Below are 27,884 nucleotides of genomic sequence, written 5' to 3' on the forward strand. Positions count from 1 at the left end.
GCTCTAGTACTGGGAATTGTAAGAACAGTTGTGTTCCACATTTGAGTTCTAGAATTGGACATGAACATTTTCTTCTACTTGTGATTTCTCAGGTCTCTTTCCTTGGGGACCATGTGATTGCAAGAGAATTGATTATTGAGAGGCCTAGTCATTGACCTCTACCCTTCAGATAATATTCTGTCTATGGAAATGTCAGAAGATACTCAACTTGATCAAAACAGATTCTAGTCTTCTTATAGAAACAGCCTTAAAGTATTTTTGACAGTGAAATTTCATGTTTTTCTGCAGCCTTCAAATTCCTCCCTAATTTGATTGCTGTTTTCTGGCATTCTGAGTTTTAAGTAGTATTTATTTAAATGCCCACTGACTTCTGAGTTTAAGGACAAATTGACTTTCTTGGAGTTACAGAGAAAGTAATTATTTTGATAAATCTTTTTTAAGGATAGTTGTCACTTTTGTTTGAAACATATAGAGAACCAAACTCCTGTCAGAAGACACCCACACACACACAAAAAAAGTGGAGGTAAGAAGAACAGCATAAACACAACCATGTGGTCTAAAAACAGGTCACTTGCATCAATCTGAATCTGCATGAAATTTACTTCCTATCTGCTGTGGTTGGAATGGGTCCTGCAGATCTCATGTGTTACAAATTTAAGCACTGGAATCACATGTTAGTGGTAATTTGAAGGCAGACCCATTAAGGATTTTGGGTCTGAGGGCTCTGCTGTCATGAATGAATTGTCTCATTCATGGGCTGATGGACTATGGTGACCATGGGAGTGAATGCTCTCTTGAAATTCACTCTGCTTTGCTGCATGGTGTTGTCTACCATGGTACAATGCAGAAAAGAAAATGTCACCCAATGCTGGAACCATATACTTGGACTTCCTAGACTCCAGAAAACTGAGCTAAGTAAATTGTTACTTTTACAAATCACTTGAACTGTGTTCTGAAGTTATAGAAAAGAAAATGGACCAACACATCAGTATAGCAGAATGGAAAATAAAAATGTACTATTTTTCAGACTTTATAAAAATTTAAGCAAACATTTGTAAAGTTTAATTGTATTTGATATTTTACTTTTTCACACATAAACTATCAGAAATCTGTTCCCTATATTTCTCCAACTGTTTGTTCAATTCAAAAAGGTTTTCCTTTGGAGGAGTGAATATGAGTATGATATATATGCATGAAAATGACATAATGAAAAACCCATTACTTTGTATATTATAGGAGAAACCAATACAACTTTCTCATAATTTCATCTCATTATCAAAGGTTTTGTGTATGATACAGTATTATTATTCCCATTTGTGTTCGTGATAATAGTAGCTAATTGTATTTGCATAATAGTATGAAAGCATTCTATCCACAAAACAAGGTGCATTTCACATATTATAATTGAACAATATACAATGTGGTGAAATTGTGGCTAAGTAGGGTTATAAGAGATCTGAAACCTCAATTACTGACTGTAACTTGGAAAGATTTAGTAGCTTGCTTTCATTCTGTGAAAGTTAAGACTCAAACCCTAGGATTTGGGATCTGAGCTTGCTACTCCTCTTCGAACCTACAGCTCCTTTGAATATTCATTCTATGTTGGAAGAATTTCCTGCCATATGGATCCCTATCTCTCTTCGAGTATCACTATAAAAGCTGGGCACTCAGTTTTTGAACTTCTTTTGAGCTATCTAGTGAGGGCAAAGCAAGCCATAGCCCTTGGCCAAATGCCAACCAGAGATGTTTCAGCAGAAGTGTCCAACCATCCTCATGTAATTGACTGGCCTGCCAATACCTGGTGAAGGGGCAAGGCCATGGCTTCTGCAAGGGCTATTCTATGAAAGAATATGTCATGTTGTCCCCAGTTGTAAACTGAAACATGGTTTTGAGGCCATTTTGGAGAAGATATGACCTACTTAACATGCTTGAATAAATTTGATTTCTATATAACTTATAAAATTATGTTACAGTTGTATGCAACTAAAAACCTTGAATGACATAGAGATAAAGTTTGTTTTATTAGGATAACATCTGGTAAGCTAGAGAATTCATTTACTGAACATGCTTTGGTCACATTTGAATTTATGTATTCTTGGCTTTAGGATTCTTTCTCAATTTCTATGCTTCTTTACTCAAGCTACTATTTCAGATTTGGTAATGTGGACACAAAGGGGATCAATCTTTTAAAAAATATTTTATTTATTTATTTGAGAGTGTGAGAAAGAGAATGAGAGAGAGAGAGAGAGAAAATGAATGTGTGTATGGGTATGCTATGGCCTCCTGTCACTGAAAATGAACTCTAGACACATACACCACTTTGTGAATCTGGCTGCACACAGGTCCTGGGGAAATGAACCCTGAAAATCAGGCCTTTAACCACTGAGCAATCTCTCCAACTGAGAAATTAATCTCGAGTTGTAAAAATGTTACTGTTGTGTTAACATTGGTGTGTGGGGAGCAGAGAAGAAGGAGAATATATTTTAGGAAAATCAGATGTGGGCAGTATGGATCAAGGTCCTGTACTAGTTAATGTTTTCATTGCTCTGAACAAATACCTGGTCAGAAGCAACTTAAGGAACAAAAGGGTTTATTTTGGCTTACAGTTCTAAGAAGTTTCATGGAACCAGAGGCATAGTGACAGGAGTAGGGGAGCTGGCTCATCACATCTGCAGACAGGAAGCACAGAGTTAATAGGAGGTGGGTCCCAGCTAGAAAACCTCAAGACCCACCTATAGTGACCCACATTCCTCCTGCAAGATTCCATTTCCTACAGATTCCACAACCAGTCCCAAACAGTGCCACCAGCTCGGGACCAACTATTCAAATGAAAGAGCCTGTGGGGACATTTTATATTCAAGCCACAAGCTCTAAATGACACTTATTCATTTTTTAATTCAACAACTATTTATTGAATGCCTGTTATACATGTCAGTGACTAGATGTGAGGGATGAGGAAGAGGGAAGATAAAATGAGAAAAGCAAGGCATGTGCCTTAAAGGTTGGCAGCTGCTGAGAACAGAGAGCCAGGAGGAGAATTCTACTTTGGACGTGGTAGTTTGGGTCACATTTGGCCTATTTAGGTAGAGATTGTAGTAGGATATACAAATTTTGAATTCAGAAATAAGATATGAGCTAGAGATAGATTGAAGGTGTGAGCACACAGGGCTGCAGTGATGGAAAAGGATGAGGTCACCTAGGGCCAGCAGGAGTAGCAATGCACAAAGAATGACCCAAGGTATGCTGTGGGGACCCAGGAACTTTTCAGAATCCACAGGGTGAAAATGACTTCTATAAATTACACGATTTTTTCCCTGCCTGTCTCACTCTTCATCACAGAAAAGTATACACTGAGTTTTATTGTATTTTATTTATCTGAGAGAGAGAGAGTGAGAGAGATAAGGAAAGGCAGATACACACAGAAAGAGAAAGAGGGAGGGGGGAATGAATGGGTTATTTAGCTCTTTAGCCACTGCAAATGTACCCCAGATGCATGTACCACCTTGTGCATCTGGCTTACATGGGTACTAGGAATCAAACCTGGGTCATCAGGCTTTGCAGGCAAATGCCTTAACTGTTGATCCATTTCTCCAGGCCCTAATAATGGCATTTTTTTGTTTTTTTTTTTTTTGAGGCTACACACTGTTTAATGAAGAATAGTCCTTATATATTTCCATGTATTAAGAATGTGCCAATTTTAGCTTCTGAAATCATAAATACTAACAGACATAACCCACTTAAACACAAGCTCTTTGGGGGCCTCAAAACTGATGAAGAATGTAAAGAGACCATGCTGTCAAAAGCATGTAATGTCTGTGGCTAAGGAAGCTAGCTTTGGCCCAGCGAGGTGGCATACGCCTTTAATCCCTGCACTGGGGAGACAAAGGTAGGAGGATTGCTGTGAGTTCGAGGCCAGCCTGAGACTACATAGTGAATTCCAGGTCAGCCTGGACAAGAGTGAGACCCTCCCTTGAAAAACAAAACAAAACAAAACAAAACAAAACAAAACAAAACAAAACAAAACAAAAAGCTAGTTTTGGGTACAGAGGCAGAGGTAGTTACTGAAGATTTGAGTGCAGAAGGGGCATAAACACAGCTACATTGATACAATGTTATTGGTTGTAACTCAGAATACATTGAAATGGGGATAATGTGAAGTTAGAGGGATGACTGAGTTGGTAATTGTGACAGCTCAGATATGAAATTACTCAGGGCTTAGACTATGGAAGAAATAGTTGGAATGACAATGACTACACAAAAGGAACATCAATGTGACTGTCACTGACCTGGTGGGATGAACGTGTGCTCCTGTTGAAGAGTTGAAAGGGGAATAAAAGTTGTGATTACTTGAAAGCACTTGCTGTTGCTACATTTCAGACAAAGGAATAATGTTCCTTGAAATCCAATAAGGATTTAGTAGATGGACATAATCATTTAAAAGGAAGATGAGAGCTGCAAAGGTTCAAGTTAGAGGCATTAAACATTGAAGAGGTGGGGTTTGGTGGGCGAAAGCTCAGTGGAGAAAGTGTTTGCTGTGCATCTCTCAGTACATGAGTTCAGCTCCCCAGGCTCCCTGTAAATGCCTAAAATCCAAAAGCTGTGGCAGGTTTCTGTAATCTCAGTGCACCTATAGGGAGAAGGGAGGCAGAGACAGGAAAATTTCCTAGAATCTTGCAAACTGAGTGGTAAACAACAACAAAAGACCCTCCCCTCCACAAAAAAATAATAAGAGCTGGAGAGATGGCTCAGAACTTGCTTACAAAGCCCGATAGCCTGGGTTTGATTCCCCGGTATCCACATGAAGCCAGATACAGTGGCAAGAGGCCTAGCAGACTCCATCCCCTTTCACTTTCGGTCTCCCAAGTAAATAAATCAAATATTAAAAAAGTAAGATGGAAGGTGAAGATTGGCCTGCTAGTTGTCCTCTGACCTCCTCATGTACGCCATGGCATGCACATCCCTCCTCCACATGCACACACCACCGCACCACACCATGCACACACACCCCCACTCCACACCAATACACACACCACACCACACCACACACACACCATGCACCCACTCACCACACACACCACTCCACACCAATACACACACCACACGTACACACACATATATACACCACACACACATACCACATACACATACACACAAAAATGAATAAACAAAAGTTGAAATAAAGTTTAATATTTTGTATTTAACATTTTATTTGGTCTATAAAAATGTCATTCAAACATGTAACTATTACAAACTTATTAATCAGAAATTTTAAAACCATATTTTTGGGTTAGGTATTTGAAATCTAGTGTGTATTTTACATATATGGTACACATCAGCACACAATAACCACAAGTGTTTCTAGTGGCTGCATGTCTTAACAGTAGCACTTTTTTTGCGTGGCGTGTGTGTGTGTGTGTGTGTGTGTATGTGTGTGTGTAGTGTAGTGTATATGATGTGTGCACATGTTCTGCTATCTTCTTGTAGCTCATCCAAGTATGTTTTTCCTCCTTTATCTCTCATCCCTATATTTCTTTGGGTGTCCCTCTCTTATCACTCATCCACATATTTCTTTTCTTCTTCTCTCATTGCTAGCCACCAGCAAGCCCCAGCGATACTCTGGCCTCAGTTCCCATCTTCTCTACTCCCCAGAACAGGGGTTATAGATGCCCAACCCTAGCTCATGGGTTCTGGCAAATAGACACCTCATGATTCTGAGCAAATGTTCTTACCTGCTGAGCCATCCTCACAGCTCTCTTTACAGTGGCTTTGACCTATGCCCTTACTTGAGTCAAGGTCATCAGAATCTTGATTTTGTTTTGTTTAATCACTGTGTCCTTTTAGAGCTGTTTCCCAGGAAGTGGCGGATTTGTACTGAGCCATCTAACTCTTACCTCCTTGTGATCTTGCTTGTGTGGGGTATTATTATGGACCTACTCTAAGGAAATGATCTAAGTGGTGGCCACTTTAGCTGGAATGAATGGCTGACATGCTTTCATAGCCCTAGTACTAAATGTATCAAATCAGTTCAGTACATGGATGTCTGTCAGTGGCAGGGAAAACAAAGTTTGACTTATCATAAAAGACCACAGCCACAGCATTCAGAGGTTATAAAAATCAGGGAAGAATTGTAGTAGGAAGACAGAAGATGTAAAGTGCTAAAGATGGATTTGAAGCTTACAGGCATAGCAGCTGAGCTAAGAACCTGTTTACTATCCCCTCCCTATCTGAGTTCAGAAAGCCTCGCTGTTTTGTGGGGTGCATTCACTGAGGGTGCATGTTATAGAATCCTAATGAGGAATATTTATGTAAGGTAAATTTATAACTAAAAAAACCAGGGGTCTGGGAAGATGGTTCAGCAGTTAAAGGTATTTGCTTGCATAGCCTGATGGCCCAGGTTCAATTCCCAAGTTCTCTGTATAAGCCAGATGCAAACAGTGGTGCAAACCACTTTGCACTTTTTCCTTCGCAGCTATAAGAGGCCCTGGTGTTCCCCCACACTCCCCTGCCTCACTTGCAAATCAGCAACGAACAATATTAGAAGTAAAGCCAAGGTTTCTCAAAGTTCAATGATTTCTGGGATTAAACAAGAGATGAGGGGAACTCACTGTCACATAAGGGGTAAAAGGAGACTGGGGGAAGCAAAACTACAGTACAATGAGAAAAGATTAGATCTTGACAGTGCATAGCAAGTTACTGTAGTATGCCTCCTCACCATATGCTCATTTCATGATAAGTTCATGTTCCAAGATGAAATGAGAAATTGAGATGCACAGCTTTGGGGTTTACTGAAAAGGAAAATAATAAGAAACCTACATTATGAAAGTTCCTAAACAACCACCCTAATAAACAGTTTTCTTCAAGGATCGATATGGCACACATTAGTCTGCCTTGTTAGATTAGAATGGTATTCTACAACTGTATCATATTTCTAGAGTAAGTCCTTATCTTTGCTTTACTCATTTATAGAAAGGACACTCACAAAAATTCCATTGTAACAAGGTGTTATGGGTGTTATGAACCTCTCAATTATTTATTTCTGTTGTTTTCTTTTGATTGTGATAATTCAGGAGTCATGGTATCAATAGGATGATATCATGTTGCTATAGAAATGCTATAGAACTAGATGATTAAGGGAGGGGGTGTTAAATCTTGAGGAATACATTTTCATGCAAATTTCTTTCTGCTGAAGTTGATAAATCTCGCATGTAAAATTTTTCTGTTCTGTACAAAAATATAAAAGACATGGCATATGAATGATGCATTTTCATTGTTTATGTTAAATAAGAATAGCTCAGCATACTATTAGAAGTATTTTGTTACTAATAGTTCATGTCAGCTAAGAGTGGTGGTACATGTGTATGATCCCAGCACTTGGGAGATGAGGGCAGGAGAATGAGTTCAAGGCCAGTCTTGACCACACAAGTTCAAGACTACACTGGGCTATAAGAATTTCCATCTTTTAAAACAAACACAAAATAGTTTAATTAAAAAAGAGACACTGGATTAATTTCCGTAAAAGTACGTGTTTGTGTGTGTATAAACAAAACACAAATTAGGAAACACTATACGGCTGATTTTTTTTTTTTTTTTTGTGATTTGTTTGAAGATGCTATTAAGGACTAGGGTATATTAGAAGTTTTTATCACTGCCAAATTTATAATTTGTCAGCTTTTGGGATTCATTACATTGAGAGTGCTTAATGCCTTATTTCAAGGTTGTCATATTGATATTGGAACATATATAAAATGATGGTGAATATGGTATTTGAGGACCTACTTTAGAGCACTCTTGCAATTTTTGCACAGCTTAACCACTGAGTTGTGTCACATAATTTTGCACCAAGAAAACATCCTGAGTCCTTCATTAGCTGACCATGTTTTACCTGGCAAGGTGTCTACCACTCTTTTAGTTATTATTATTTTCTTATTATTTTACTTTTGACAGAGAGACAGAAAGAAAGGGAGAGAGAGAGAGAGAATGGGCATGCAAGGACCTTTCAGCTGCTGTGAAGAAACTTCAGGTATCTGCGCCCCCTTGTGCACATGTGAGACATGGCATACTTACTTCACTGAATCTGGTTACCTGTGACCTGGATATTTGAACATGCATTCTTAGTTTTCACAGGCAAGTGCCTTAATGGCTAAGCCATCTGTTGCAGTCAGGTTCACATTGCTGGTAGAAATCACCTAGCCAAGAGCAACTTGTGGGATAAAAAGAGGTTCATTTTGGCTTACAGGCTCAAAGGGAAGCTCCATTTTGGCAGGGGAAAATGGTTGCATGAGCAGAGTGTGGACATCACCCCTGGCCCACATAAGGTGGACAACAGGTACAGGAGAATGTGCCAAACATTGGCAAGGAGAAACTGGCTATAACACCCATTAGCACACCCCCCAACAATACATTCTGTCCAGGAAGCATTAATTCCTAAATCTTCATTAGCTAGGAACCTAGCATTCAGAACACCTAAGTTAATGGGGAACACCTAAATCAAACCACCACATTCTGCCCCTGGCCCTGATAAACTGATAACTACACATGATGTAAAATGCAGTGCATTCATCTAGTTTTAAAAGACCCCATAGTTTTTATCAATTCCAATGATATTCACACATCCCCATAGTTCAAGATCTTTTAACTGAGCTATAATACCAAAAAGTAACCTTAAAAAACCAATAATGGCATAGAATAAACATGTATACAGCAAAATAAGGCATTGGGAATAGCAAAGAAATATTCAACTAATGCATGATTTAAACAGGGCAAACACCAAACTCTGTAGCTCCAAGTCTAACAACTCTAGCCAGTGACAAATCTCTGAGATTGACAATTCTAACCAGCAAGTCTCTGTAGTTCCCATTCTGCCCTTCCATCTAGGCTACTCACGGTCCTGGAAAACTTCATCAGGGCCAGCAGCTCTCCTTATCAGCTATCTCGTGGCCCTAGCATCTCCACTGGGTCTCCATTATAATCCACAGTTCATTCTCATAGCTCCATAGGGTCTCCATGCAGGCATCCAGCAAACCTGCTTCACACTGCCCATGGCCATTTCCAAAACACAAAACAATGTTGCAAACTCAATGATCCCCTTTCCTGCAGGTTTTATACTCCACAATACCAGGTCGGGTGCCAATTTGTTAACCCAGGGGTGAATAAAGCAGACTTTGAAGAACAAGATACTCCTTGAGTACTCAGGCCCCTTCAAAAGAGTCTATGTTCTTCCTGTTGTTCCTGTGCAGGTCAGATGGCCCAATCTCAAAGGATGTAATCTCTCAAAAATTTGCAGGTGAACAGGCAGTGGTTTAGGGCCAAAGATTTCATTTTTTTTTTTTCCTGTGCCATATTCCTCTGCTCACACCAATACATTTCTACACAATGCAATCTTGCACAGCTTCTCAGGACAGGGGCATAACAGCAAGCTTCTCACACAAACTGCCAGCCAAGTCTAAGCAAAGCTCTTTCTCACTCTCATAAATCAAATTTCATAGTCCATAGTTCTTATTGCATTCAGGTCTTTCAACTCCAACCAGAATAGTCCATCAAGCTGTACTTATAGCACTGCAAGGCATCTCTTGGGCCAAGGTTTCAAATCCTTCCACATTCCTCTTGAAAATCAGCTACAAAAGGCCAAATCTACACAGTCAGGTGTCTGGCAGCAACTCTACTCCTTGGACCACTTTATTGTTGCAGTCAGGTTCGCATTGCTGGTAGAAATCACCTAACCAAAAGCAGCTTGTGGGGGAAAAAAAAAAGAGGTTTATTTTGGATTACAGGCATGAAGGGAAGCTCGACGATGGCAGGGGAAAATGTTGGCATGAGCAAAGGGTGGACATCACCTCCTGGTCAACACTGGGTGGACAACAGGAACAGGAGAGTGTGCCAAATACTGGCGGGGAAAAACTGGCTATAACACCCATAAGCCCACCCCCAACAATACACTCCCTCCAGGAAGCATTAATTCCCAAATCTCCTTCAGCTGGGAACCTAGCATTCAGAATGCCTAAGTTTATGGGGAACACCTAAATCAAACCACCACACCATCTCTCCAGCCTCCTAGTTATTCTTTTATTTGATGAGTATGTATGGGGTGTATGTTTGTTTATGTGTATGTGGGCACATGTTTGTGTGTGGATGCACGTGTATATGTGCATACATGTGCATGGAGGCCAGAGGTTGATGTGGGTTATCTTCTTTGATTGCTCTTCATTTTCTTTACTGAGACATGGCGTCTCACTGAACCCAGATATCACAATTAGTCTAGTTCAGGTAGCCAGCTTACTTCAGGGCTCTGTCTGTCTCCACTTCTCAATGGTTGAGAATATAGAGACATGTCACTATGCACGACATTTATGTGGGTGTTGAAATCCAAACTCTTTCCCCATACTTGTGTGGTAAGCACCTTACCCACTGAGCCATTTCCCATTCCTCCTTTAGATTTTCATTTTAAATTTCTTAAAAGATATTGGCACCAAATTGGGCTGGAGAGATGACTTAGCAGTTAAGGCTTTTGCCTGCAAAGCCAAAGGACCTTGGTTAAGTTTTCCAAGACCCACGTAAGCCAGATGCACAAGGTAGCACATGCATCTGGAGTTTGTTTGCAGTGGCTGGAGGCCATGGCACACTTTTTCTTTCTCTCTCTCTCTCAAATAAGTAAATAATAATAATAATAATTTAAAAAAGATATTGTCACCATATACTAAGAGTTCTTTAAATCAGTACTGTCTAAAAGAGTCATATGACCCACATATGTAATTTGAAAATTTCTAGTAGCCATACTATTTTAAAGCATTTTTCTGTCATTCTGACAAAAACTGGAGATAATATCCTTCTAAATAGAAGCTTTGTTTTGCCTCACACTTTCAGAGAGTTCAGACAAAGGTCTATTTCCCCTGCTTCTTTGGACCATGGCAGTACAAGGTGGGAGGAAGTGATGGAGTGAAACTGTTCTTCTTATTCTTGGGAAGTGAGAGATAGGGGAAAAGGAATGTCTCAAATCTTGTTCTCTGGTTCAGAGAGATGCCTCCAATGACCTAAAGACTTGGGTGCTCCACCTATGAAAGTTTCTACCACCTGCTTTAACACATGGGCCTGTAGGGAACACTTCTCCAAGCCACATCATATGATAAAAAGTAAAAAGAGATAGGGGAGTAATTGTAATAACATATGGTGATGTATTGCCTTATGAGGGAATAAGCTCTGAGAAATGGATCATTAGGCAATTTCTTCATTGTGCAAACATCACTGAGTGTAACAATATGAACTTAGATGGTGGAGCCTTCTACACACTGACACTATATGGAATAACCCATTGCTCTTTGTTGTTAAGTGAGTACCAGTGCCAAAGGTTCATTTACACTATCATTACATGAAAAGTATGAATCATGCATTATGTTATAATTTTATGATGGCTATGATATCATTAGGCAATAGAAATTTCTCAGTTCCGGTATGATCTTGAGACCACTGTCATATGTAAATTCCATTTTTGACTAAAATGTTATGGACTACACAAGTGTATATCATTTAATTCAATTATTCAAAATATTATCATGTGCCTTGCATGGTATCATTTATTAATAATGTACCTTAAATTACTGTTTTTGCACTGAATCTTTGAAATTTAGTGTGTATTTTACATTCAGGGTGCCTGTCAATGTGGTAGGGACACTTTTCAAGTATTCAATATTCCTCTTCATGGTTTGTGGAGACCATATTCATAACACACCATCAGATGAGGAGGAATGAATTGTCTGTTTAGAGTATGGAAGCTTTTCAACATCAGATTTCTTGCTTTCCTAGAAAATAGAAGCTTTCCACTTATGCTAAAATCACATGCTGTTGCTGGTAAATCCCAGTGCCAGAATTGGGTTACCACCCACATTGAGCTGTTGGTCATGAGGCCCCAAAAACAATGCAGCCCATTGCCAAAGCACTTGGTTATACACCCGATCTAAGTAGTAAAGATCTATTGCTGAAGACACTACAGGCTGTGGTTGCAGGATCATTGAGAGATCATGCTGGAATTGCAATGGAAGCAAGCTCCCTATCGGCTAGCTCCCATAGTGCTGAAAAGTGCTATGTGAGCTGCTGGGGGATGAAAGTCACTAACAGCAAGAACAAACAGTGGGCCCTACAAGCTACAGAAACCAACCATCCAGGCAAAACGGGCACAAAGATGCAACACTGAAACACAGGCTATGGGGGGAGCGGTAATCAACTTCTCTCTGGTTGGATAGGATACCCACTCAGTGGGAGAGAATTCATACCTGGTCAGATCAGAAGCCTGTGGCTTTGAAGGTCATAGACCCTAGAGGGCAGCTTCTACTGTTCTGTGGGTTAAAGAAGAGGTTATGTTCATCAAGTAGTTTTCTAGATGTTTATGCTTATCCTCATTGACACATGATACTCTCACTCTTGGCTAGAGAAACTGCTTTTCATAGATGGCAGCAACTACTAGGGAGATCCTAGACCCATCAGAAGGACAAGAAAAGATGGACTGCCCTGTGCTAGGTGACTCACCTCTATTTAACTTGCTAGAGCCCAGGAAACATCATAGAGGATGTTTTGGATTAAATATGAATGCAGCTGTCACTGCTAGTGTGAGGCCTTCCTCCAGGGAGATGGCGGTAGACACTGAGAAGACTCAAAATGCATCAAAGCAGAAAATCAAAGGCTGCCGAGTGTTTCACAATAAGGGACACTTATAACACACCCTCCAAGGCGTAGGAAAACATTGCAGAGGAGGGGGCAGAAAAAATGTAAAAGCCAAGAGTGGAAAGGTATGCTCTGAGGTGTTGTCCACCCCACAGAGACTGGTACATTTATAACTCCATGGTACATACTGATAACCTCACTGAAAAGGGCCCTTAGGGGAGGTGGGGAACAGGAGAGAGGAAAACCCACTGGAGATATGATCACTAGACAATATGTTCATATGATAAAGTTTGCAATTTTAAAAGACAATCAGAACTTTTCAACTTTTAGAGGACATTCTTTCTATATTCCAAACAAAATCAGTATGTGGGGAGTAAGTTCCTGACATTAGTTTCACACTTCTGTTTTCCCAGTGCACGCTCACACACTGCCTATAGTGATCTGGTCAGAGCTCTGAGCAACGGGAAGGAATACGTTCCAACTACTTGAGAAAGCAGACCAGAGCATGCACTCAGTTCTTCTCATGCTCTGAGTCACAATTTAGCTCCCAATCCAGGTACTGTTACCCAACCGTGAGCAAGCCCAGCTAGATAAACTGTGATGGGAGGTAGCATTTTCTTGCCTATTTTATTTTTTAAAAAATGTTTTTCTTGCCTATTTGTAAAAGCATGTTTTGTCTTTTCCTGGAAGGGCTTAGATGTGTCCTATCTTTCCACTGTGTTGTTTCTTTGGATCCAGAATAAAATGAGGACAGTCTTTTTACCCCAGGAATGTTTCATTCATCGACAGTGATAGGTGGAAGAGCTCCTCCCGCCTGTTGGACTCTGGCCTTTGGTGAACTCATCTTTCCATAGGGTTTTCTCAAGGCTTTCGAAAGAACGTTGGTTATTTTCGCTGAGCTAGGTGAAGTATCTCTTACTCTTAAGCAATTAATTTATGTGACTCACCCACTTTCCAGGGAACCTTCTATCAGCAGTAATACCAACGTTGTATTGCCTCTTTGGTTTTTATGTGTTATCAGGTGAAAATAATCCCATTCACATTCATGTTCAGGCCTCGTGGACACATTTTTGGGTCCATTTCTGTGCATGACTGAAGGCGCTCTTAGTCTAGATAGGAAGTGCAGCATTAAGTCCTGGGATTGAAACAGTATTCTGAGTTTGGATGCCTGGAGCAATTCTTCCTCTCCCCTTAATCGGTGGCTATGTGACCCCTGCCTCCACCCCAAGCGCTAAAGCTGTCCCCGTGGAGACAGGCCCCCAGGCTTAACTCTTTATACATTGGAGATGGCCGCTTCACCTGGCGCAGGTGGCTCAGCTCTGGCGTGCAGTCAGTCTTCAGAGCGCCGGGCTATGGGAAGGCATCGGAATAAGGTGAGAAGTTCCAGCACCGCTCTCGGTCCAGTGGGCAGAGAGACAACCGGCCATTTTCGGGATGGACACAGAGGGCGCACTGCCACGGACGCCTGAGGGCTTAGGACGCGGTGGTGGGACGAGCCTTTAGGATCTCCCAAGAGGGTTCTCCGGGCACAGTCCTGTTACGTTTAGGGACACAGGGCGAATAAACGAATGTTGAGAGACCTAGAAACCTTCGGTGTGGGTGTGAGGGGCGGCGGGGGGTGTGGGGGGGCATAGGGAAAGCAACTGCTGCAGGTTGAAGTTTCCCTCAAGCCCTCCCGTCTATCCCCACGGGGCGCGGACTGTTTGATCTTGGGGGTTCGCTGTCCCGGGTTCTGGACACTCTCCCGGGCTCCGGCCCAGGCCGGGCGGCGGCGGCCGGTGCGGGGGGTGGGAGGCGGCGGAGGCGCGGCAGGGGCGGGCTCTGTCCCCCGCCCCCTCGCCGGCGGCGGCTGGGGCCAGTGGCAGGAGCGCCACGCGCCGCCAGCCACGGGGGACGTGGGATGGGGGAGGCCGAGGAGGGGAGCGCCCGCTGCCGCTAGAGCCGACTGCGCACTTGCAAGGGGCGCCGCGGCTGCGCTCCCCTCCCGCGCCCGGGAACTTCAAAGCGGCCCGCGTGCCCGGGCGCCGCGCCGCGCTCCTCGCCCGCCCGCCCGCCGGCTCGCCCGCTGCCCCGGGGGCCGGCCTCGCAGCCCGGGTGCCGGCCATGACCCCGGCGCTCGGCGGCGCGCTGCGCCTGGCTCTGCTGCTCGCTGCCCTGGCCGCCCAGCTCTCGGCAGGTACCGTGGGGGCGGGGGGAAAGGGGTTTCTCCCTGCGCTCACGAGCCGGGAAACCTTGGGGGCGTGCTGGCACCGGGTGCCAGGGGTTGCCCAGACCAAATCGACCGTTCGCAAGAGAGAGGGACTGCGCCAGTCGGGTTGAGGGGGGCGCGGGATAGGGCACCGCGTGGGCACCTGGCGTCTGGTAGTCGTAAGGGTAAACAGGTGTCTTGGGGACGAAACCACCCGAAGGGGAGAGAGAGAGTGTGAGGGGGAGGGGGAGACGTGGGGTACGGGTAGGAGTGAAGTGGGTGAGTAATTGGGGGGGCAGTTTGCAGCAGTGGCAGTGGGGGAACATTTGTAGGCGCGGGCTGGGCTGGGAGCTGGGTGACACTCTGAGTTTACCATGCAGCTACTTGGAGAACAGGCAGGTGCGCTTCGGCGCCACACTTTGCTGAACCCCCAGAGATGCCCAAGGATGGTGCCATGTTGTTGGTGGTGGTGGTGGCAACGTACTCCGAGTTTTAGGAGGAAAAAGCTACCCCTAACAGCTTCTGGGGCCAAGCTGGGGAGGCAGGGTGGGAGTTTAAATCTGCGTGGCTTGCAACGCACACTGCTTTCGAGGTATGATTTTTTTTTTTTACTCAGTTTCCGGGGGGGGGGGGGGTAAAAATGCTGGCAAGTAGCCCCAGCGTTTATGACAGGTCTGTGCTGTGATAGGCTAAATAGCCTCTACCCAAGCTAGAATCCAAGGGATTCTTTACAGTATTTACTAGAAATTGGGGTAATTTAACCTTTGTTAAAGTCATAGTCTGCTATGACTCAAAACCTTTTAGCTCCAAAACTATATTGGTTACATTGTTCTGGATTTCATAGACCAGAAGTAGATTCTTTGATAACCCATGTTTTTAGACATTTCAATTAGGCATTGAGGACATTTGCACATGAAAACCTGGTGTATTTTTTTTTTCATAGAGATGCACTTTGTCCAAAGCTGATATTGATACATTTTTGTTTTTGCTGATGACAATCTGTTTGACATTCATAGCTATACTAAGGGTGGGCAGTTTTCCTCATGATTACGTTCATGTTCAGAAGGTTTTAATAGTATGGGTGCTGTCATGTCCAGATCTGTGTTCCAGATGGCCAGAGAGAGTCATCAAATACAATTTCCAGTTAAAAGTGGTAACTATGAAGAAGTAATAATATCTATTTCTGCTTTTAAGAAAAGCAGTTGTCCTAGGACAGTCTTAAAGAATCCGTCAAACGGAAGAAAGCAGACCACAGGGAAGTCTGTAAGAAGTCTGTGAAAACTCACTCAACTTGGGATACTGAAATTGGTCTTGACAATTTAAAATAATTTGTCACCTCAAACCACAGAAGCATCAGCTTTGATTGGGTACCTATGAAATCGCCTCTCTAGGCTGAGTGTAACCCTTTTTTATTTGGGAACTAATAACTGTGCAGTAGATTTAAAAACAGTATGAATTATTATTTGTACCTATATTTTGTTATATGACAGAATCTTTAGAAAGCTTCAGAGAGCAAGGATATGTCATCATAATATAACATGCCCTTTTATGATCTTGACAAGGTGTGAAAACCTGTGACACTCAAATGTACAAAAATGAATAAATATATAGATCGCCCACTTAAACTTTACATGGAGCCAATGTATCAAAATATCAGAGAACTAGTTATCAAAGTTTTAACAAACTTTTCTAATGTAATTATTTTTCACACATGCACGTGGGCATGTGCATATGTGTGTGTACTTGAGTATGCATGCGTATGTGGTAGTATTTCTTGCCATTGCAAATGAACAATGGATTCATTAGCCACTTTTCATCTGGCTTTATGTGGATGCTGGGGAATTGAACCCCAAACTGGCAGGCTTTGCAAGCAAGCACGCTCAACTGTTGAGCTATCTCTCAAGTTCCCCTAGTTTTTAAAATTTGTTTTATTTTTATTTATTTGAGAGTGACAGAAAATGAGAGAAAGAGGGAGAGAGGGGGGAGGGAGGGAGAGAATGGGCACACCATGGTTTCTAGCCACTGCAAAGGAACTCCAGATGCATATGCCACCTTGTACATCTGGCTTACGTGAGTACTGGGGAATTGAGCCTTGAACTGGGTCCTTTGACTTCACAGGCAAGCACTTAACCAGTAAGCCATCTCTCCAGCCCCAGTTCCTCAATTAAAAAAATATATATATATATATATGAAGACATTCCAGCTATTTTTGTTTTTAAGGAAAGCCGTTATCCTAGGACAGTCAGGAAGATGATGGGAGAAAGTGACAGCTGTGTTCTTAAAGAATTCATCAAAGGGAAGAAAGCAGACCACAGGGAAGTCTGTAAGAAATGGTGAAAACTCACCCAACTTGGGATACTGCAATTGGTCTTGACTACACATGTATGTATGTATGTGTGTGTATATATGTATATATACACACACATACATATATGGAGATAGGGAGAGAAAGAGAGGGAGGGAGAGAATGGGTGTGCCAGGCCCTCTAGCCATTGCAAACAAAATCCAGATGCGTGTGCCAGCTTACATGGGTACTGGGGAATTGAACCTGCATGTTTAAGTTTCGCAGGCAATCACATTAATCACTAAGCCATCTCTCCAGCCCCCTCACTTTTTTAAAAGGAAACTTGTAGTCTCTTTGTGTCCTATATTATGTCTATTGCTTTTTAATAAATTTTAAACAGTGCTTTGGTTATTTATTTAGTTTTTGTCTTTTGAGGAAGGGTTTCTCTCTAGCCCAGGGTGACCATGAATTGACTATGTAGTCTCAGAGTGACCTTGAACTCATGGCAATCCTCCTACCTCTGCCTCCCAAATGCTAGGATTAAAGGTGTGTACCACCACACCTGGCAAGTTCTTTAGTTTTTTGATAACAGAGTCTCATAGACTTTTCTCCCCACCTTTTAAATTGTCTTTCTCACATAGTTACCTAGACACTTTTTGATCTGGCCACCTTTATAAATTATAAGGCTGACATTATTGGTCACAAATGAGCATGTGCTTGCTGTTGTTGGAATGTTGTATGGGAGGTTGCTCTTGTGAAACTGTGTGACAGGAAGCACCACTGGCCAAGCTGCCTGTGCTAAGTGCCAGGCCTAGGACTTTAAATATCTAAAAGTGTGATCAATTGATGAACCCCTACATTTGGCTGGTCCTCTCCAGAACTGTGGTCACCTTGGGGGTATCATGCATGAGCAGAACAGAACCCCAGAGAGGAAAGCAGTGGAAACTTAGAAAAACTACTTACTGCTCAGACTGGCTCTGAGCTGCTTGTTGTTTAAATCAGTGTTGCTTGATAAGCACAACCCCACGACAGTTACCGTTCGCCCCAGTGAACCGGCAAAAAATGTCCTGCAGGGCTTTCCTCCAGAACTGTGATTTCGATATTATGAAAGTTTACACATCGTGCATCCTCTTCTGACGTCATATCACTCCTTCTATTAGAAAAGAGTTCTTGAGGCTCCAGAAAGCTACATGGTGTCACTCTAGAAATGCAAACAGAAGTGTCTCTTGTAATAACTGAGCAGAATGAATGTTGTAGGCAGTGAGAATGTTTTTTTTCCCTCAAGCGACAGTCAGCTTGTAAGTTTTCAGCCATGCTTCTAGAAGTGAAAGTGAAAGCCTGGGCCTTGGTTATAAAGAAATACCAAAGATTTCGCCACCTATGCCCTTCTTTAGGCACTGCCATATGTTGGTTGATGGGTACAAATGTGGCAAGAGCTTCCCTAATTCCAAGGGAGAGACATCTCTGGCCTGGGAGGGACTATGCTGACACCCTTGTGGGCTTATTTCTTCATTGACTTTATGTCCTGAGGCCACTGTCTAGCTTCAGACATAGGGAATAATGAGTTCCTCTGAGTCACTAAGGTAGTAGGGAAAATATAAAGGAATTGAGGTGGGCAGAAAGTGAGGACCTCATGAGAACATTAACTCTTACCTAAGCAATGGCCTTTTCAGAGGGTGTAGGGGAGATTAGAAGCTAATCTAGTGAGAGGAAGGGGCTGGTGACAGATAGCAGGAGCCCAGCTTTGGATTCAATTTTTGGTTAGCTCAGTTGAGTTTAAAATGCCTATTAGACACTAAAGTGGAGATCTTAAGTATGTGATTGATTTTATGGGTCTTGAGTTTAGGGGGCATGTCTGGGCTGAAGGAAAAAAAACTGAGCCAAGGACATTTGCAGATAATATTCAATGATATGTCAAATGGGCTCTCAGATCTAGAAAATAAAGCACAAAGCTCCCAGTTAAATTGAATCAAGGTAAGCAGGGAGTAATGTCTTGGTATACTCGTGTCACAAATATGACATGGGACACATGGGCATTAAAATGAATTTAAATCTAAGTTCACCGGGTGCTCTTCATCTTACCCAATGATGGAATGTGAAAAAAAGATTGCAGTGAGATGAACTGTGGTCCATATGGCTCTCTTGCAAAGCGGAAAGTGAAGATCTGTTTCCATGCCTTGTCTCTTAGGTCATCCGTTCTAGTTCTGCTCCCCCTTTTTTGTGTCCTGGTGGGGTCCTTAGCCTTTTCCAATGTGACTTGAGGAGCTCAACATAAAAGTATGTGAGAAGGAGACAAGAAAAATTCTCTGGGCTCCCTGGAAATGATTTTTGTATCAAAACAGTGGATCTTCCTCAAATTTGTAGTCTTTTCAAGCTGATTGTTACTTGTGGTGCATTTTTATAATATTTTCATTTTGAGTAAGTGTTCATATGTTTCTTCTGTAGGGGAAATGCTTCCATGCAGTAAGGACCCAATAGGCTTAGTTTTTCTCAATAGTACTTGAGTTGTTTATGGCAAGTCAGCAGATGAGGTAGGGAAGGAACTGGATAAAGCTTAGGAAGGCCGTTGAACCCAACAAGACCTGCTCATATACTACTTTGTGGTTTTGCTGCATAGTTTTAAGAGATCGCAGGTCCTTCGGGAAAGTAGCCAGCGTGCAAGAAAATATAAGACGGAGGCCAGTCAGCTCCCACTCTAGCTCACTCTCCACCTGCAGGTGCTTTGCGCATGTATGGCCATGGTCTGTCTGCCGTTACAACTCTGTTGTGGAAAAGCCCCTCATAGGTTCTTAAGAAGCTCTAGTAGACATGTTCGTATTTGTAGAAAGTACTTTCCTTTAACACATAATAAAATGAAGAATTAATATGTCAGTATAGATAATAAACAAAAGCTGGGCCAAAATTTAAAACACAAACAGTATGTGATATGTAATATTTAAAAAATATATTTATTTATTTGTAAGCAGAGGGATAAGGACAGAGAATGAGAATGAGAATGAATGGGCATACCAAGCCCTCTAGTAACTGCAAAGAAACTCCAGACGCATGCACCACCTTGTGTATCTGGCTTACATGGGTACTAGGGAATTGAACCTGAGTTTTTAGGCTTTATAGACAAGCACCATAATTGCTATGCCATTTCTCCAGCCCATAATAGTCATATTTTATTGTTTATCTTTTTCCAGTGTATTACGGGTTTTCCTTTTTTTTTTTTTTTTTTTTTGCTTGCTATAGTCTGGAGTCAGCACTTTAAGGCTGGGGTTCCAGAGATAGCTTAGTGGTTAAAGACACTTGCTTCTAAAGCCTGATAGCTGGGGTTGGATTACCAGTACCCACAGAAAGTCAGGTGTACAAAGTGATGTATGTGTGTAAGAGTTCTTTTGCAGTGGCAGGAGGCCCTGGCATATCTATACTCACCCACTCTCACAAATAAATAAATTAAATTAAATTAAATTAAATTAAAAAGCTTTAAAGTTTTGCAAACTGGACATAGTGATTATTGCCTATAATCCCAACACTTGAGAGGCTGAAGTGAGATGATCACCATAAGTTCCAGGCTAGCCTGGGCTAGAATGAGACCCCGCCTTGGGAAAAAAAAAACAAACACCTTTAACATTTCTCTTTGTTATTTAAGAAGCTGGGATATGGTCATAAGTGATGTATACTTATGTAAGTAAGAGATACTCACTAGGAATATGTAAATATTCTGTTGGTTCATGTGCCTCCCCTCAATCATGATGGGATACCTAGAAAGAAGTAGGGATGGGGGAAGGAAGCAAAACCAAGTCATTTTTGTTTTAGTGCATTGACCCCTAATCACATGACAGAACTCGATACTCTACTCTTCTAAACTCTCAATTACTAGATTACCTAAGGAGAAATAAAGCTGGTGAACTGGAATCCTAGAAACTGTCACTACACCATTGAAAAGCCATTCAGTGCCTGGCAAACTGGTGTCAGGGAGGAGGTAGGCCAGGCTACGTTAATCCAGATCCCATGGAAAAACTAGCAGGGTTCCAGGATTAATTTTAGAGGCCATGGCTAAGGGAGGAAAGGGCATGGATCTATCAGAAAGGTGGCTGGGTCTCTTCTATGAGGATGCAGGGCTGACCTTCCCCACTCTTGTTCTAGAAACAGGTAGAAGACCGGAAAGGCACCAACTCTGTGCCTTTCTGGTTCTCTGAAAGTAAGATCTCTAAATCACTGGGCTATTGGGTTGCTAGAACTTGAACAACACAAATCACTACTCCTATCACATAGGGATCCAGTAAAAAGGGAGGGAGCGAGGGTGGGAGTGTGAAACAGACAAGGAAAATTATTTCCACTTAAGGCGGTGCCCTGCTACTTCCCATCATGCACCTCTTGAGTTCACCTGCTCTCATTGGCTAGCAGGCCCCTGAGGTTTTGCTCTGTCCTGATTCTTCATTTTAATTCTTTCAGAATAATTTTACCTTTTTTGTTAGTCTCTTCTGTCTTTTGGAGAGTAGTCATGCCAAGATATTGTCTCTTTGGAACTGTTTTAAATTAATCCTCTCAAGAATTCATGAGTGAATCATTCAGGATGACTCAAGAGCTTGCTTATTATTTTTTAAAACAATTTAAATTTGCAATGACTTATACAACCCAAATTAGATCAATCTACTTTTTCATTAAACTTTTCACATCCAAAAGATTATTAGGATGCTTAGATTTTCGAAGTGAAATACACATTTTCTCCCCAGTCTGGTCAGTCATCCCAACCTCATGGTGGTACAAGGACAGTGATCGGTGCATATTAAGTACTTTGTAATTTTTGTGCCACTTCCTGACTGATTGCAATAAAGACTGTGGTCAAAATTAGGATGAGACAAAATCTAATCCATCAGGACCCAGGCAATTATAATTTTATTGCAAAATGTTTAGTTGCATAAATATATGCTTATCCAAGAGATGCTAATGGAGACAGTGTAATCCAGATTAGAATACATTTTTTAAATACCAGATTGTTTTAAAAACAGAGCCAGAATATATTAAAAAGAATTAACTCATCACATCTCACAATTTTATCTGATGACATTTTTCTGGCCTGCTCCCTTGGATGTGTATATTTTTTTCTTCTCTACCATCCCCATTATCACTCGTCAAGAGTAAAAATTCTACTCTGAACATTTGCCTGCTTTGATAGTCATCGTGAGATCGTGTTCTCAGTTAAATTCCACTTACAATTTTAAGTGTGTATTTCCAGGAAACAGACAATACACTAAACCTGAAAGGCAGAAAGAATAGTTGTAAAATTACAAGATTCCTTACAGGATGATAAGTAAAATCCCTTGTTAAAAAAATTCTTTTGGGCTGGAGAGATGGCTACTCAGCAGTTAAGGAGCTTGCTTGTAAATCCTAAGAACCCTGGCTCAAATCCCCAGTACCCATGTAAAGCCAGATATACAAGGTGGCACATGCATCTGGAATTTGTTTGGAGTGGCTAGTGGCCCTGGTGTGCCCATTCTCTTTCTCTGCCTGCCTCTCTCCCTGTCCCTCATAAATAAATAAATAAATAAATAAATAAATAAATAAATAAAATAGTTTTAAAAAATTCTTTTTCACACTACTACTCTTCTCTAGCTTTGTTGTATTAAAAGGTATTGCTTTCTTCAGAGTGACAAAAGCTGATTTCATTAAAACAATGTTTCCCTTTGAAAGAGTTGTGAGTTGTGCCAGATCACGGTAAACCTGTCTTGGATAGTACCACCACCATGGGGGTTTTCCTAACTTTTCCTTGTGATTGGTCAGGATTTGTTAGACTGTCTCCTTTTATAATTCTGACATTGATAATTTGAACTTGCTCTTTTTACCTGAACCAGTCTAAGTGTAAGTTTATCAGGTTTATTGATGTATCAACTTTCAGATATATAGCTGAATTTTAATTTCTGGTTTTCACTTATTTCTAGTTTATCTTCATTATTTTCTTGAGATAGGGTCTCTCTTTCAAACTAGAGCTGCTGCCTATCAGTCAGAGAGCTTCAGTGCTTCTCTGTTCTACATCTCCTTCTTCCTCATGAACTGGGGTTACAGACCTGCATGGGCACACCCAGTTATGGGGAGTTCAACTTGGCTGTCTCTGGCCCAAGAAGCTCCCGTGCTTAAGGGGCAAGCACTCTTAACCACAAAGCTAATTTCCCAGCCCTCCTGTCTTTGAACTGGAGTATTTAGAGGGAATACATTTAACATATTTATCAACACAGATGGGTTTCAGTCTTCAATCTTGTTCTACTTACTCTTGCTCAATTCCTTGTCTGTCTTAGCCTTCACGTGGTTAAAAGGGACAAGTATGCATTCTATATTGATTATATTATATAATATTGTATTAATAATTTTATGTGTGCATATTGTTTCACTACTAATTTAGAAGTTAAATTGCTTTATTTTATTTTTGCTGGTTCCCCACTTTATAATATCCATCTTTAAATTATCATAATTTAAGAACTTTACCACATACCTGTATTTCCTTGTCCTTGTGCTGTTAATATCACCCATTTTACGTATGAATATTTTATAAAATCACCTATTTATCCTTACCTGTTTCCTTTATCTTCTACAGATTCATTTATACCAGGTTCATTTTTTTCTTTCATTCTGAAGAATTTTATTCCTGATTTTCTTTTTGTAGTTCTGTTCTAATAGAGATGCATACTTGTTTATTTTTTACCTTTCTTTTATTTCCTCCCTTAATTTATTACTTAATTTTTTAACCATATATCACAGTTGAGTTTTACAACTAATACTATATACTCACTAGCATCATTATGGCAGTATAATTTTATTATATTTGCCACATGCTTGCTTATTAATCTATCCTTCTGTCCATTAATGTATATTATTTGCATGTATTTTAAAATAAACTGCTGCCAGCAATATACTTTCTTCTAAATACTTCATCATACATATTATTATAAAGAATTCAATATTTGTTCATTTTCTCCCTTTTGATCAAATATTTGCATGTGACATTCAGAAGTCTTGTGTGTTCATTCATGGAATTTCCAGAAATGCATTCACCTAATCTTTTTCAAGATATTAATGATTAACGTGTATACAGTGAGCTGCTTTATGTCCTTGACAGGATATTTCTCAATGCCATACTCCTAACTACATCGGCTGTTTTAAAAATATTTTTATTTATTTATTTGCAAGGAGAGAAAGAAAGAGAGAGAGAGAGGGAGAGAGAGACAGACAGAATGAGAACAGGAGGGCTAGGGCCTCCAGCCATTGCTTTCTGGGGTACTGGGGAATAGAATCTTGGTTCCTAGGCTTTGCAAGCAAGCACATTAATCACTAAGCCCTCTCCCCAGTCCCACATCTGTTATTGTATGTTTTTCATTGATAAGTTTTGGTTGATGAAGTGTTCTGTTTTGTAAATGCCAGTTTGGTAAAGTTTGTTGATAGTGCTATTTAAATTTTGTATACTTTTTAGTGAGAGAGTTGTGTTAAGACCCACAGCTATGTTTTTAGATTTTTCTATTTCTTTTTTTTTAATTTTTATTTATTTATTTATTTGAGAGTGACAGACAGAGAGAAAGACAGATAGAGGGAGAGAGAGAGAATGGGCGTGCCAGGGCTTCCAGCCTCTGCAAACGAACTCCAGACGCGTGCGCCCCCTTGTGCATCTGGCTAACGTGGGTCCTGGGGAACTGAGCCTCGAACCAGGGTCCTTAGGCTTCACAGGCAAGCGCTTAACTGCTAAGCCATCTCTCCAGCCCTAGATTTTTCTATTTCTTTCTTTAGGTCTGTCAGTTTTTATTTCATGTATTTGAAATTCTTTTAAAGATATTTTATTACTATTTATTTATTTATTTGACAGAGAAAGAGGGAGGGAGAGAGAGAGAATGGGTGCATCAGGGCCTCCAGCCACTGCAAACCAACTCCAGACACGTGTGCTTCCTTGTGCCTTTGGCTAATGTGGGTTCTGGGGAATCGAACCTAGGTTCTCTGGCTTTGCAGGCAAACACTTTAACTGCTAAGCCATCCTCCCAGCCCTTGAAATTATTTTAATTAGGCATATATTTACCATTTCATGTATCCATTGCCAATGACTTTTATTATTATGAGGTATCTTCTTTTCTGTCAGGAGTATACTCTGTCTTGAAGTTATATGTAATCATGTTAACTTTATGATGCTTAATGTTGGCATATTATTTTCCCCATCTTTTTACTTCAACCTATCTGTGTCTTTATGTTGAAACCACATCCTTTCACATCCAACTGTCTCTTGATTTTCATCTTTTAACAAATAGTGCTATTTGACTTGAATTAGATAGACTGTTTAGCCCATTCACTTTTACTATAATAATTGATATATTTTTAAAGCATAATGTCTTACTATTTGTCTGCATGTTCCTCTTTTTATCCCATCTTTTTGAGGGGGTGGTTATATTCTTAATGTTCCATTTGATCTCTTTTACTGATTTTTAAATTCTACCTTTCAGTTATTTTTGATGATTGCTCTCAGCCTAACTGCATTCTTTCTTAATGTTCCTTTTGAGTCAATACTGTGCTATTTTATACTTTACTCTTCACACCCAGCACTTTCATCTTCCTACTTCACACATTCCTCTTTACCCTGACATATTCTTTTTTTAAATGTAAAGACCTTATGATAGCATGATTAAATTTACAAACAGTATATTTACATTAACTAAAAATTGAAACAGAAATAATCCAGAAAAACTCTATTTATAAGAGACCAGACACTCATTACAAACTGACTTAGATATACAGTCACTATTAGAAATATCATACAGATATTTAAAATAAGTAGCTTATTGAGGTCTATGCTATAAAATATGTACAAATAAATGTGATATTTCAGCAAAAAATAGACATAATAGCTAGAAAAATTAAGAAATAAAGAGTACCCTTTGATGTGTTCATCAGTAAATTAGACACTACTAAAGAAAGAATTATGGACTTTGAAACAGATCAATAGAAATTACCCAATAATCATGTGATTATTATATTTAAAACTCATTATACCAAAATGAAGAGGTGTCAGGAGATAGAACAGAAAAAGTATGAAGTAGTAAAGCAGACCATTCAAGGTGTGGGACAATACCAAGTGACATATTAATGTATGTGCATTTTAAGACAGTTTGGGTGGGTGTACATGGTGTGTGTGTGTGTGTGTGTGTGTGTGTGTGTGTGTGTGTGTAGGGACATGTGTACATGCCTCAGCATATGTGTAGAGGTCAGAGGACAACTTCTGGCTATTGGTCCTTGACTTCAACTTTGTTTGAGTCAAGATGTCTCTTTCTCATTGTTCATTGCTGTGCTAGCTGGTTCATGAGCTTCTGAGAAATTTTCCTGTCTCCACCTCCCATCTCATCATCAGTGTGCTGAGATTAAAAGGCTTCTAGCTTTAACATAGGGTCTATGTGTCTGAACTCTTACAATCAGACTTGAATGGCAAGTGATTTCTTCACTGTGAAATACCAGCTTATAATATGTGCATAAATAAAATCCAATATTGGAATGACTGGGATAAAAAAGATTAGTTAATAATTTTACAAATGCAATGAAAGTTTTCAAATTGCCAATCACAGAAGCTCAGGCAACCAAACGGATTAATATTTCTCATACAAAATCCCATTTGATATGCTATACTCAACTTGGTGAGATTTAGAGATTAAGAAAAATTTAAGGGCAGCCTGAATAAAATAGACCCACTACATACAGAGGAATGATTTAAAGGATTATAGTATACTATAATCAAAAACTATGGAAAACAGAAAGCAAGTGTCATATAAAATATAGCCGGTAAAAATACCTGTCAACTTCTTATAGTTGAAATAAGAAATGTTCCCCAAAGTTTCATGTGTTTAAAGTTTGGTGTCCAGCTGGTGATGCTTTCGGAAGGTGATTGCATCATGAAGGTGCTGGCCTAATGTTGCAGTTACCTTTTTGTTGCTGGGACAGAACACCCAACCAAAAGCAGTTTATGAAAGAAAAGGGTCTATTTTGACTTACAGTTTTTTTTTTTTTTCCTTGAGATAGAGTCTCACTATAGCTCATGCTAATTTGATCTTATTCTGTAATCCCAGGGATAGACTCAAATTTACAGTGATCCTCCTACCTATGCCTCCTGAGCACTGGGATTAAAGGTATGTGCAACCATGCCCTGAGGGGAGGTTTCATTGTGCCAGGGAAAAGCATAGCAGGAACAGACAGTAAGGTATCACTTTTTTTTTTTTTTTTAACATCACCAGGGAGGAAACAAAAAGAGTAAACTGGCTAGTCCTGGCATGTAGGGCTGGATTATCAAATTCTAAGGTCTGTACCTGGTGACACCTGTTCCAGCAAGGCTCCACCTTCTAAAGGCTCCATCAGCTACAGATTAAGTATGAGGCTTAATCACAAACACATGAGGCTCTGAGGAACATTTAATTTCACAGACCACACCTAATCAATGGATTGCATTGATGGGCTTGTAACAAATGGACCATTGAGAAGTGGAAATTATGGAAGGTAGGGTTTGATTTGGCAAAATGGATTACTGTATTGTTTCTGGTCTCTCTTTCTCTATGTGTGTGTGTGTTTTGCCAATTTCCTTAGCCATTTCTTCTGCTCTGTTTCTACCTTGCCACAGATTTATAAACAGTGAAGCCAGATGAAGAAGGCTGAAACCTCTGAAAGGATGAGCCAGTATAAATCTTTCTGCTATTTTTTATATTAGTAGCAAACCATACACACTTCAGAAATTGGGATATTATAAGGACTAAATTAGATAAC

The 27,884-nt window shown here is 40.6% G+C and overlaps 1 protein-coding gene across 1 annotated transcript in view; it reads left to right on the forward strand.

The window, feature by feature from the left end:
* Positions 1-14,811: 14,811 nt before the first annotated feature.
* Acvr1c (activin A receptor type 1C) overlaps positions 14,812-27,884 on the forward strand; it is an 86,966-nt gene continuing 73,893 nt past the window's right edge. The window contains exon 1 of the mRNA XM_004651857.3: positions 14,812-14,827. The gene's annotated coding sequence lies outside the window, so the exon portion shown is untranslated. The remainder of the gene's footprint in view (positions 14,828-27,884) is intronic.

The sequence above is a fragment of the Jaculus jaculus genome, chromosome 4 (assembly GCF_020740685.1).
Source record: "Jaculus jaculus isolate mJacJac1 chromosome 4, mJacJac1.mat.Y.cur, whole genome shotgun sequence".
In the NCBI taxonomy this organism is placed as follows: domain Eukaryota; kingdom Metazoa; phylum Chordata; class Mammalia; order Rodentia; family Dipodidae; genus Jaculus; species Jaculus jaculus.